General features: G+C 37.2%; 1 protein-coding gene across 1 annotated transcript in view; it reads left to right on the forward strand.

Moving 5' to 3' along the window:
* LOC126189517 (MLX-interacting protein) overlaps nt 1-10,149 on the forward strand; it is a 401,730-nt gene extending 391,581 nt beyond the window's left edge. Inside the window, exon 17 of the mRNA XM_049930949.1 lies at nt 5,024-10,149. The gene's annotated coding sequence lies outside the window, so the exon portion shown is untranslated. The remainder of the gene's footprint in view (nt 1-5,023) is intronic.
* Nucleotides 10,150-14,090: the final 3,941 nt, after the last annotated feature.

Below are 14,090 nucleotides of genomic sequence, written 5' to 3' on the forward strand. Positions count from 1 at the left end.
TACCACTCCAACTGGACATGCCCCACACCATTACAGAGCCTCCATCAGCTTGAACAGCCCCCTGCTGACATGCAGGATCATGGATTCATGAGGTTTTCTCCATATCCATACACGTCCATCTGCTCGAGACAGTTTGAAATGAGACTCGTCTGACCAGGCAACATGTTTCCAGTCATCAACAATCCAATGTCGGTGTTCACGGGCCCAGGCAATGTGTAAAGCTATGTCTCGTGCAATCATCAGGGATACACGAGTCGGCCTTCAGCTCCGAAAGCCCATGTCAATGATGTTTCATTGACTGGTTTGTTCACTGACACTTGTTGATGGACCAGTATTGAAATCTGCAGCAATTTGTGGAAGGGTTGCACACGTTGAGTGATTCTCCTTAGCTGTCATTGGTCCCATTCCTACTGGATCTTTTCCTGGCCGCAGCAATGTCGGAGATCTGATGTTTACTGGATTCCTGATATTCACAGTACATTCATGAAATGGCCATACAGAAAATTCCCCACTTTATCGCTACCTTGGAGATGCTGTGTCCCCATCACTCATATGCCGACTATAATGCCAAATTCAAACTCACTTAAATCTTGATAACCTGCCATTGTAGCAACAGTAATCACTCTAACAACTGCGCCAGACACTTGCCTTTTATAGGCGTTGCTGACCACAGCACCCTATTCTGCCTGTTTACATATCTCTGTAATTGAATACGCATGCCAGTACCAGTTTCTTTGGCACTACAATGCATGTGGTCCAATTCCATCGAGCTATGTCAGTTGGCAGTGACACATCAAGCAAAAGTTAACTTTCCTCCTTACGTTTTGCACACTGTTGTATTTATATTTCCGTCCTGCCCTGTTTCCACCAATCAAAAGTTTGCCAGAAATTGCATTTATTTGACCCAGCCCTTAACCTTGTGTAAGTCTTTGCTTAATGTGAGGCTTTACAAGTTCTTGTCATAGATCCAACAAACGTTTTCTCCTTTTGTCGCTTGCAAGGACCTCCCAGTCAGAATTTTTTGTCTTCCAAATAACATATGCATTTATGGCTGCTGTATCTATCATGTTGGTAGTCGTATTGCATGACCACTTACTTACCATTTTGTCCATTGTGTCAAGACAATCTTTGGTTTTATTGTAGTCTAGAATAATGTTGGTTTTGAATTCCTCCTATTTTGTGATGCAATTACTGTCATGATGTTCAGAATTCAAAAGGATTACTACCTTGTTCTTTTTAGACACATATGATACTATGGTTAGATTTTCATTGAATGCAAACATAGATGAAAATTTTGGTTTCAGTGCCAATAGTTGAAGTTCAAATGGGATATCAGGCTTGTTTTTTCTAAGAGTACCAGTGAAGTTAAGCCCTAGTTTGAAGAGCTCATGTACAAGTGGAACACTTGTAAAGAAGTTGTCTGTTGTAGTACCACAAAAGCACTCCGTCTTCAGGCCACAAGCGGCCCATCGGGACCATACGACCTCCGTGTCATCCTGAGCTGAGGATGCAAATAGGAGGGGTGTGTGATCAGCACATCGCTCTTCCGGTCATTATGATGTAGAACCATAGGCGACATAAGGTACATTACAAATCTAGCACCCTGATTTTTTCCCATAGATCTTTCTGTCCCTGTGTATACCTGCAAGACATGCAAGTTGAAAGCATACAGAGATTAAACATTGCAGAGGGCCCACATTTTTGTGCCTTACTTAGCTGGTTTGGACTTCATGTAAACCCTAAATGGGCATTTCCCATGAAAAGCTACCAGTTGCTCATCCACTGTCAAATGACTATTTGGATACCCAACATTCCTGTGTAAAAGTTGTAAATATTTCTTTAAATGCACAAAATTTGTCCATTTGTCTCTGTTCCTCTCTAGTAGTCCTGTCATCATATCTAATGTAAGAAAGTAGTTCAGAAAATCTATTTGTCAAAAATGAAACTGGGTATATTTTCCTGGACCATAACATAAAAAATCAATCTCTTTTAGGTTTTCGTGTTCCCATAATTACAACGAGCCCTATGAAACTAAACATTTTTGTTGCACTTCTTGATATCAACTTAAGTTTGTTAGAAAGACGAGTCACATTCCATAGGTTATAAATTGTATCTGCTTTTTGTTTTGTATATTTTACTAGTGTCCACTATTTTAGGTGTAATGAAAAACATGAAAGTCTCAATAATCGAAGACACACTCCTGGAAGTCATTGTGAGACCGCTAGATGTATGAAGTGTGGCTGTGAAATAATCGAACTATTGCCATAAAACATTTTATTTCAAAAACATTTACATTTATTTATTGTCGCTCCAAATATACTCCCCTCCTCTATCCATGTAACATTTTATAAGAATTTTCCATTGTTGGAAACAGTGCGGGATGTCTTCATCTGTGTACTCATTGATAACATGTGCCACTTCTTTCACTGCTTCAATAGGTTGACATCTCATTCCTTTAATGCAGATTTGATATTGGGGAATTGATAAAAGTCATGTAGTGCTAGGTCAGACAAATAGGGTGGGTGCTCTAACACGGGGATGCTGTATTTCGGTAGAAAGCTCATAACAGACGATATGATACGAGCCGGTGTGTCCTCTTGATGCAGATCCCATGTCTCTTTCTTCCACAATTTGGGTCATGTTTTTTCTTATTTTCTCATTAAGTTGAACAAGAACTTCAAGAGAGTAATATTGATTAATTGTTTGACCAGGGGCCCAGTGAAAATACACAATTCCATCAATATTGGAAAAAAAATCGATCAGCATCTCATCAAATCTTTATTTGTACATTCAAGCATTTTTTGCTCTCGGTTAAGTTGGGCCCTCCATTGCATGGACTGGCACTTAGTTTCAGGATCATAAGTGAGAAACCAGGATCCATCACATGTTATCACTCTTTCCAAGAGATTAGTATCATTTTCAGTGGTATTCAAAGTGTCAATACAAACATTTTCATTAGCATCTCTTTGTTTGATCATGAAAATGTTCAGCTGTAGTTTCGCACGCACCTTTCTCATGTTAAATTAGTTATTTGCCTTACGCATTCTTTATTAAGTCCTACAATTTAAACATTTGATCAAATACTCAACCAATTGTCAGATTGAATCAGATTACAGACTTTTTCGATATTTTCGTCAGTTTTTGATGTTGAAGGACATCTCAGGCATGAGTTATCTACATCTTCTCGACCTTCTTGGAAACTCGTGAACCACTCAGAAACTTGAAGTAAACAGTCTTTACCATACCCTTCTTTTAGTAAAGATTAGGTATCAGTAGCAGTTTTTCCAAGTTTCATGTGAAACTTCATGACAATTCGTTGCTCTGTTATTACACCTATCATTTTTCTGGCAAGGCAAAATAACAGCTCGTACATATACAAAGGCCACAGCCACACTGATTTGTCTACAGACTTCAGAGACGCCGCATTTGGCTGAGAAGGCTTTGTGCTTTAGAGTTATTGGTCGTTCATCTTTTGTGCATGCGTACTTAATCTCCAACAGAATCAGTCCCGTTATTTTAAAGCCAAGCCTCGTAGACAAAATATACTCTTTCTGATTCATACTAGGTTGTTTGTACATTGACTGTCACATAATTACAATTTGTTAGTGTGTGGAGGTCTCTCCGTTGTTTGAATATCATCAGGAACTTGGGATATTCACAGTACCTTCGAAATACATATATTCACTTATGAAATTTGTCATTAATAACCTATCCCAATTCAAAAATAACAGCGAAGTGCATAGCTACAACACTAGAAGAAAGGATGATGTTCACTATTCTGGATTAAATCTCACTTTGGCACAGAAAGGGGTGAAAGGAGTGAATTGTGCTGCCACAAAAATCTTTGGTCATTTGCCAAATAGTATTAAAAGTCTGACAGATAGTCAACCAACATTAAAAAGCAGATTGAAAGAATTTCTGAATGACAACTCCTTCTACTCAATAGATGAATTCTTAGATATGAAGTAGTAACTGTAAAAAAAATTAATTAATTAATTACTTTGTGTAAGGAAAACTGATGTTAAAGTGACGCATTCCACTTCATTATGAAATGTAGTATTCATGATCTATGGAAGAAGGATAAATGTATGTATGTATGTCACTTCTTCATTGTCCTTCCTTCAATAACATTTTCAACCATGTCGATTTCTTCCACATTGTCTTCCATTTTTGAACACACAGACTCCACGTCGTTATCTCCTGGCTCCAATTCTACTCCTGTTATTTAAAGTACTTCTTCTGGAGATCTCCTTCATTGTGTAAATTGTATCTCTTCTGTAACTTTACCTGTTTTGTCAAGTTCATTTCACAACACAGTGTGCTACGGCAACAGAACTGAAGTAAATGTCTAACAGACAAAAGTATTTGAGTGAACATTATTACACAAAACAATTCGTGAAAAATTAAAATATTAATTTCACACATTTATGAACATAACTTTCCACAATGTGCATTTATACATGTTTGTTTTCTTGTCACACAGAATCCCAAGTGGGGTACCAAGAAATGTAAACTATTTCAAACAGCTACAAATAATAAAATAGTCATGTTGGGGTCATGAAGTACCCCCATAGGTATGCAGAAGGCAAATATACTACTTTTTCATCATTATGTTCATAACTGTAATAACATGAAACTGTGTTTTATCCAATTTAGTTATAGTCTGTTATCTATCCTTTAGCTTATATTCATTTGTAATGAACTTATTTGTTACCTTAACAGCTTGTAACACATCTACATTTCTGGTTTTGTGATGTTTATTGTACAGTTTGATGCAATATTTTAAAATTATGGATCTTGAAATTAGTTCTCTAGTTCTTTTTGTCTTTCTCTTTCATACAAAAACACTGAGTCCTTCAGGTGTGCTACTTCCAAAGACATTTACATTTCATAAATTCAATTACTTGTTATGTTCTGCATTAAAGATCTTGCTTGTGTTGGCATGTTGTATGAGAACGTGTATTCATTATTACTTCATTGAGTCTAATTATAATAATCTTCTCTCTGTTTCTGTGCATTGCAGTGGAGTGCTGTCAAGCTACTGCATGGAAGAATGTATGTGAGAAGAGACAGTACTTACTCGAGATACCTGATTATTTCCATTATTTATTCACCTGCTTGCTACATATCAGCAAAAAGTGGGGGAGAAGTATGAAAGAATCAAAGCAAATGTGCTTGGAGTTTGTTATGTGTAAAGAATTCTACTAATTTTTAGCTGCCTCCAGACTGACCCTCAACAGTAAAATGTCAGCAGTCCGTAAACAGTTTCATGACTTGTGTTTATTGGTATCTGTATTGGCATTAGTAACTTCTGTGAGAAGTTTGAAGTAGCCAACAACGTAATGTGGTTATGATGTAATTGTCTGGTCCGTCTTTAAAGAGTCTTTTCGTTGATCAAGTTTCATATGAAAGTATTTGATAGGAGTGTTTCTGATGATTTAGAACTTTTTTTTCTCTTATGAAGGGAACAGTAACTGTCTTTCACTGTTACTTATAGAAGTTAAATCATTATATTATTAGTACTGCATCACAATCACAGTATAAAACTTGTAAGCCATGGTCATTATATTTTTATAATCTCTTTTAACTATGTGAATACCTTGAATTTTCTTGCAGTGAAAGAAGTACCACTCTTGAAATGGTAGAGTTACATTGCCTTTAATTTTATCTGTGCAAATGATTGCATTGCATAAATGATATGTTATGGCCTGTTATTGATCTCTGTGCCGTGCTGTTCTTCAGGCATAACAAAATTATTTTAACACCAGGCACTACTTTGATCCAACATTTAACTAGTTATTAATTTTCATGTTGCCGGAAATTGTGTATGGTGTCATATTTTGTCAAATCACATTTTCACAATGAATGAAGTAATTATATAAAACTGAAGAACTCAAAGCGGAAGTAAGTTGTTGCATCTTAGCCTCCTTTATGCCCATGCTTTCTGGTTATATAATTTGTGTTCATGTTGTGCCCAGTCTCCGTTCATAATTACAGTGAATATGAACTCAAACTTTGAAATGTACAAATAATGGCTCAATTACTTTTATAAATAGGAATTTTTAAATATACAGTGGTTGTAAATATAACAGTCTTAATTATTGTGTATTTTTGTTTTGTTTTGATTTATATACTAGTTACCTTCAGTTTTTGTAATGAGTAATAAATGATGTATGATTTTGTTATATTTCAAATGTTTATAATGCAAACAAGTCTGCCAGTGCTGTGATATCATGAAGTAGTGATTAGAATTTATCAACAGCAAAATTTGTTTGTTGTGTGGATGGTTGCTGGTGCAGTGAAGTCAGGCACGTAATTGATCTATACAGTACTCATTTATTGCCAGCTTTATTTACTCCATAATGAAAACTGAAATTTAAAGCATTACCTCAATAACTGTGACATGCCTCTATGTCATTACTTGTATCTTAATGGAATGACTAAAAAATGTTAATGTAGAAGTCAGCAATTATTAGACAGCCCATTTTGTCACAAGATTTGTAATTCGCTTTAACTCTTTATTGTTTTTCAAGATGAAATCACATTTTTTGAAATTCCATGTAGTACTCTCAACGCATGACTGTCCCGACTCTCTCTCTTTCTCTCTCTCTCTCTCTCTCTCTCTCCCTCTCTCTCCCCCCCCCCCCTCTCCCTCCCTCCCTTTTTCCAGTGCTGTTGCAAATTGATATAAAAATAGTCCTGTAAAACTGAGGATAGCAAGAATTCAGTTGTTCATATTTTTGACAAAGTTAAAAAGGTTGGAACACATTTAGCTTCAGATCTGAAGAGATGTATATATCATACATCATATTCAAGCAAGAGAAATAAACAAATCAAGATTCATCACTCTACATACTGTTACTGTAAATTCAGTTTAAAAAGAAGCTTTTTTATTTTATCACCTGTGCGAGCAATATCATGGATTTGTGCATATTTTCTGAAACAGGTTTTCTGATTTCGTGTTATGAGACCATCTCCAGATGAATGAGCTTTGTTCTTTAAATTTTCCATAGTTCTTTGTGGCACCACTGTCCATGGTTATCTGATCAGAGTAGTAATTTATCTCCAAATGCACTTTTTAAACAAGATTGATACTAGGGACTTCAGAGCCATAAACATTGTTTTATAAGTTGATATTTAAATACTTAAATTCACAATTGTGTCCTCTTTGTTGTATTCCAAAATGATCGGAGTTTCATTTTCAGCAAATTGACACTTTCATAACCAAATATTTAAAACAAGCATACTGGAAATTTAAAAGCCGTACTTGTCAGATGGTTTATTAATAGTGCTGTGTTCATCTTGTTAGCTGTAGTGAACTAAACAGATTCAAAAGACTTCAGTTCTTTTTTTCCCAACAATATTCTATAATGGAGATAAAAATTATTTGAACATTGTCCCCTGTGAAATGGCAGGAGACTAATATATATTATATTAAACTGTTTTGCTTTCATGACTCCACACATGAGATATGGAGTATGAAAGGCATGACAACCATATTACCCTCCCATATTTTGGTTTTGTTGTTAACTCCACTGTGTTTAAAATTCACTAGCACTGCTTCTTCTTACATTTTTCAGAAATAAACATACTGCAAAGCAATTCACAATGTCTGTATCCTTGATAGATTGTGGTACGTTCCAATTTTTATTTTTTAACATTTCACAAGTCATTTTTTCCTATCATTTTTCTGTCTAAGCAGACCTTCTCATTTTTTCAAGAATTAGCTTGTAGTTTTGAAAATTAAACCTCCACTGCTAAAAGCAAAGACCTCAAAACAAATGCACCTCGGTCTAGCTTCTTAAGGCCAGTTTTATACCTACTGATAGTTAAAACACTGAGTTTTTTCCAAGAAAGTGAAGTTAACAATTGGTCCTGTTAAAAGAAACTTTAAAAGAAGAATAAAGACTATTTTGAAGGATCAGTTTGTTGCCTTTTGAAAAGTCACTGGTTGTAAGCAGCAGTAACATTCTTTTTATGTGAAACATTTGGTGAGTAAAAGAGGACATCACATACAATAGAGTTATTGTTATGAGGGCTTGTAGAGATAATGTTTGTCACAACACAAATATTCATCAAATATTGCATTTAAGCGAGCTCTACACTACTTGAAGGGTGTCCTTTTAACACCTCTGAACACACAGATTGTTACAGGGTAGTGTAAATATGGAGGAATAATGTCACCATGATTAACACAAACCAAGGAAAGACACCAAGGGAAACTGTGATGGTCAGTATTTTTACTTTCCATTTCAGATTTAATCAAAAAAGGTTGTTTGAAATTATCAAACAAATGTAGCTGACTTTAAACTTAGTTGTTAAACTTTAATGGTCAGGCAGTAAATTTTGTCTCTATCCAGTATAGCTAAATATGTTCTAGCGTGCTACAGTTTTAGTTTCCAGTAGCAGCTAACAGTGGTGTTCCCAAGTCCCAAGAATCAGCTGTCTGTATAAAATATTCCCTTATGCAAGTTATCATCATGCACTGAATTTTTGTAAATAGATTTGTATTGGGATATGAAAATAGAGGCGAGTACAGAAACTGCAAGTATAGAGATACAGTTTCTGGCTGCTACTTATGTCACTTTATTGAGAGAGATTGTCAATAAATATGTAAATTCTCCATACAGAATCTTACTGCAACTCAGTCTTGTCCAAAATGAGAAACAGATTTACATTAAAAGATAGACATGGTATTCTGACAAAGATTGTTTGGTGTGTTGTGGAGTAAGTAATGTTTGGTAAAAAAAAGTCCTCATTTGGTAGGCAGATCATTATGTACAGTATACTTCTGATTATTCAGGGTAATGTGGTGGAGAAGATGCACGAATAATCAAAAAATACAAATAATCGATATTTTCAAACATGTTTTCTGGACTATGTCTGCTGGACAGGTATTAGTGGCAGTGTCAATGGGTAATGCTCGAATAATCCACAAACTGGATAATCAGGAGTACACTGTATGTTAAACACAAGCTTATATCTGATAATGTAGAAGTGTATTTTGTCCAAGAATATTCTAGAGCATATTGAAGCCCAAAATTTTTATTTGTACAATGTAAGGTTTATAATTTCACAATGTCACAGATAAAACTTCCCTGGTTAGTGTTCAAGGTAATAACATTAAATAATTATCAAATAAATTTGTGTCATGTTGAAATTAACGAAGTGAAAAGCATATGTATTAAATTCTCCTCTTCTACTAAAGTTATGTCTATTCATTCAGCCACAGTAACATGAGAAACTTTGATGCTTTCATACAATACAATCAAAATATTTGTGAATCTTAGCAAGAATATGGCACATATAATGCCTGTACTTAGGTGAGTTTATCCTTTTACTGCTCGTTGCAATATTAAAATAATTTTTTTTTTTTTTTGTTTTTTTGTTTTTTGTTTTTTTTTTCATTTCTGTGCTCTGTATAAAGCATTATAACTTGATAGTAACTGCACCAAGTAATCAATGTTTTTGTTCTGTGCTTTTCTTAAAACAATGAAAATTGCTGTTCTGCTCCTCTCTGTGCTGTTTCTATCTAATCATGTGATATCTGTACATAAATTTTTTAAAAATTTGTTTGGTCATTCTGGATACTGAAAAAATTTGTAATAATATATTTGTAATAAAAGAAACAACTTTTATAAATGTGAAATTATTAGCTTATAATTTACTCCCCCATTCTTAAACAGCGCAGTACCTTGCTGATCATTAAATTTCAGACACAAGGAAGATGCGAATTTATGGTGGATTACTTGAACCATTGTATGCATTGTAACATGTGTTACACTTGCAGTGCAGAAATAGCACTGTGAGGAAGACTCTGGATATCTTTACCCATATTGCTTTAATGTATGCCTAAATTTCATCTGTTGTGGCTAGGAATATACTGTAGCAGACTAGTCATCATTCAACAAAGGATCATACAAGTTTGATAGATGAAAAATTCTGAGAACACTCAGGCTGGCAACCACAAAGGTCATTCAGGAAACAAGAAAATGATCCAACACCTCTGTGAAGAAACTGCTTCTGGTCGGAATTCCATATTCGCAGAGAGAGCAATACTGGGATCCAATGGTTCCAATGGCTCTGAGCACTATGGGACTCAACTTCTGGGGTTATTAGTCCCCTAGAACTTAGAACTAGTTAAACCTAATTAACCTAAGGACAACATACACATCCATGCCCGAGGCAGGATTCGAACCTGCGACTGTAGTGGTCTCGCGGTTCCAGACTGCAGCGCCTAGCACCGCACGGCCACTTCGGCCGGCTGGGATCCAATGCCAGGCTTGTTGCAGGGTGTGTAATACAAGATTGAACCAGGTGAGAGCATGGTACTGCAAGCAAAAACAGAATTCTTCACAGTAACTCAAACCATGTCCTTCATCCTGCTAGATGTGTCATTGCAACCATAGGTTCTTATGGTGTCTTGTGTCTTGTACCATAGGAATCAAGGGAAAGGATGTTGTTTGATGGCTGGTATCCTTTATCTACAACACATCTACACACATGTATTAACAGGGTTCTGTATTTTAGACAGATATCTGCTATTTAACAGCATCCATGTGTTGTGGTACAAGCTCTTCAGTATTAGTCCTCGTTAACCTCACTGCTGGTGGGTACAAGTCCCACTAGGTACACTAATCTGGTCGCAATGTACTGACAGATGCCAACTTGGAGTACCAGTTAGTGTGCCAGTGACTGAGTGGCTGGGCTAGTGACTGAGAGACTGAGCTAGTGACTGAGACCGCATGACAGACTGAGCCCTCCAGTCTGCAGCAGCGATCTGAATACTTGTGGTTGAGGGGCATTGGTGGCATGTTGCTTGCGAGTCTGTCTTTGGCCTCTCTCCGATAGGCACGCTTGATCCAGCACCTACTATCGATCTTATTGGTACATCTTTGCTGACCAGTGTGCTGGTGACAGCTTAGGCCAGCACATTTCTCCTCCCCCCCCCCCCTCCCAAAAATGCTGCACCTGTTGTGTAGGAAGTATTCGAATGACAACGAGGAGGGAGGCAGGACGCTGGACTTGGAGATGAGCCAGGAGCCGTGACTGTGGAGGATGGCGTACTCCCAACCATTCCCAGCCATCTGGCTTGCAAGACAGTGGGAACATCTTCCAGAAAACTGGTGCCAGGGAACACATCCAGGCCTGAGGGTGTGTCCTGGGGCGATGACTGTGATGGTGGTTGCGGGTCCAGGTCCACTGGGTCAGTGATGGGGACAGCGGGGGTGAAGGCGCATCAGCCATCCGCTCCTCCAGGAGTGCCCTGGTATCACCAGCAGGCTGTTGCAAAGGATGTGCGGACCTGTGAATCTGGGGAAAGAAAAGCAGCAGAATCATGGGGCATATGACATGCACAAATTTGGTTCTGGTGGCAGCACTGCAATCAATTACATAAAAGAGCCAATGTGTTCCTGGATTGCACCTCTTTCCCAGCACTCACGGTTGCCATAAACCCTGAAAAGAACAAGACTGTGCTGCCCAAAGCGATACTTGCGGACCATTGGTGCAGCCAGATGCTGCGATGGGTGTAGCAGCATCCAATGGCAGCAGCCATGCAGAAGTTCCACCATTGATGGTCCGTCTCATGGGTGGGAGTGATAGGAGGTGAGAAAAGTTGCAGCATCTGTTCTCATGTGTGGGTGGTGCAAAGCTTGGCCATCTGTCATTTGAAAGTGCATACAAAGTGTTCTGCTTCTCCATTGGACTGGGAGTGAAACGGAGCACTTGTTAAGATGACGAATACCATTTCATTCACGTAACTGTTAGGTTTCATGTCAGAATAGTGCTGTATTCATACAGAATTGTGAGAAGTATAATGAATTTTTAAATTAATATCGTAGTTGAGTTTGCAAAGGGGGCTATGATAAGAATTAGGAGGGAAACCCTTAGTTGCATCTTAGCATAACGGAACCATCCATGGAAGAGCCCAACATGAAATTCAGATATTCATGCCAGGCACCTGTTAAAACTCTTCGGTTTGTTTTCATTTCATGTGGAGCAGTCAGCGCTTGGAGCAGGTCTGGAAAACTAAGTGCTGATAAATTTGTTTGTCAGGTGTAATCAGTTATTAACTATAGTAGTTTTCAACCAGTATTGCTCAGTGTTTTTTGTGAACTAACTGTAGATAAAATTTTCAAAAAAGTTCACTAACGGTGTAGTGTTCAGTTCCACTAAGTGTACCATGCTTGAAATTTTTTAGACAAGTAGTTGTAATATCTTAGTAGCAGCAGACTAGTAGTGTTAGTAGTAGTTACAGTCTTTCTGGAGAGTAAAATTTGAAATGACTGTAGTTAGTTCATAAAAACATTGTACTGTAGTAAAATAACTGAGATAACAAGGACTTTTTTTTAGGGTCCTATACCTCAGTAAAAACAGATCACTTATAGGATCACTTGGTTTTTTGCCTGTCCGTCTGTTAAAAACTCATTTTCTCAGGAACCAGTAGATGTATCAAATTTAAATTTATGTTAGATACTAAGGTCTACGGTCCCTCGGTGGTGTAAAAACTGGAAGCTTCTGAGCCATTTCATTTAACATATATGGCCATTTTAGTCACATATTTCGATACAAGCAAACCCACTCATCAAATCATCTAGGGTACTTTGTGTTAGCCCAGAATCACGAAATTTGGCTAGAAGCAGGGTGTCATAGCAAGAGAAAAGTGAAATAAGACAAGTGGTGAGTTCTTCCTGTCACTATTTTCTTTGCCACCAGATTAATATGGTGTCAAGTAGTAACCTTCTGGGGAGACTACACACCAATAATAGGCAAAGAACTGTAATAAAATCAGTTATATTCTTGATAAAACATAAAAATGTTATACATAAATGCTTACATTTCACATCAGCAAGGTCTTCATAGTTCCTACCACAGTATTCATGAATATCTTTATACATGCCCTCTACTAATTGGGATGTGCGTCTGTATCTTTCCCTTAAAATTTACCTTTAGACAGAATAATTAAATGCTTGATGACCTGTAAGTTAGCCGTTTTACCATTCGTCCTTAAGCACAATGTTTGCAGAGTAGTTTAGACCGTATTATTTACCGCTCGTGAAATGTTATCCTTGTGCCCACAGGTATTATAACTAAACTTATCCTGACAAAGCTCATACTAGTGAGTTCATGTATTAACACTAATGTTGGCAGGATAGCTTTCACAACTTGTTGCATTCATCACCAGTAATTTTGAGAACTTTGCTCATTGAATCATATGTGCTTCATAATAATCCAATGTACTGCTATCTCTCCACCCCCACATTAATCTTTGCATTTATCTATAGCATTTTGAGTTATTGGGGTTGCTGTTTATAGACATAAAGGTACATATTTGTAAATAGTATAGGTTTAATTAGTTCAGATTTTTTTGTATATATTGTGTGTGTAACAGTTCAGTTTTCCCTTCATAGTCCATTCTCTTAACTCTAAATGTAATATCTACATTGTATAAATTGTACATATTCACTTTGTGTGCTCCCACTATTCCCATTGATCATTGTCCGTAGACTTAGCGCGAACTGTCGGTGTTTTCCTTCAGCGGTAGGAGAGTAGCATCGCTCTTGTCTACCACTTTAACTATGCGCACTGCATGTCCTGTATTGTGTCAGTATCCTGATTACTGTGGAAGCCTTGGTCCCTTTGTCTGACCTCACTCTTTTGCATCAAACCAGCATTAATTGCTCTATACTCATAACCTCTCATTATTTACTCATCTAGTGTTTGGAGCAGCTTGCCAGTTGCCCTGGAAATTTGACTGAGTGCTTGTGTTGCCTCCTTGACCATGTCCTTCATAAATTAAGTCAACAGAAGCCAACATAGAAAACTTTCAAGATCAGTTTCCTGTTGAATGGTTGTAGGTTGAACACTTCTCAACGTAGAGCAAACTTTATCCGGAAATGTTTGTTCACACTGATCATCCGCTGCATAGAGCAATGCATTTCCTTGGGTAAATCCTACTACATAGTGTACTACTTGTGATTCGATCCAGCCATGCAGCAGCACATTACGAGATGTTCAGAAAACACCTAAAATTGTCAATACTTTAAGAGGCTTTCATCTAACAATATAGATGAAAGACAGGATCTTGT

Source organism: Schistocerca cancellata, chromosome 1 (assembly GCF_023864275.1).
Source record: "Schistocerca cancellata isolate TAMUIC-IGC-003103 chromosome 1, iqSchCanc2.1, whole genome shotgun sequence".
NCBI classification, from domain to species: domain Eukaryota; kingdom Metazoa; phylum Arthropoda; class Insecta; order Orthoptera; family Acrididae; genus Schistocerca; species Schistocerca cancellata.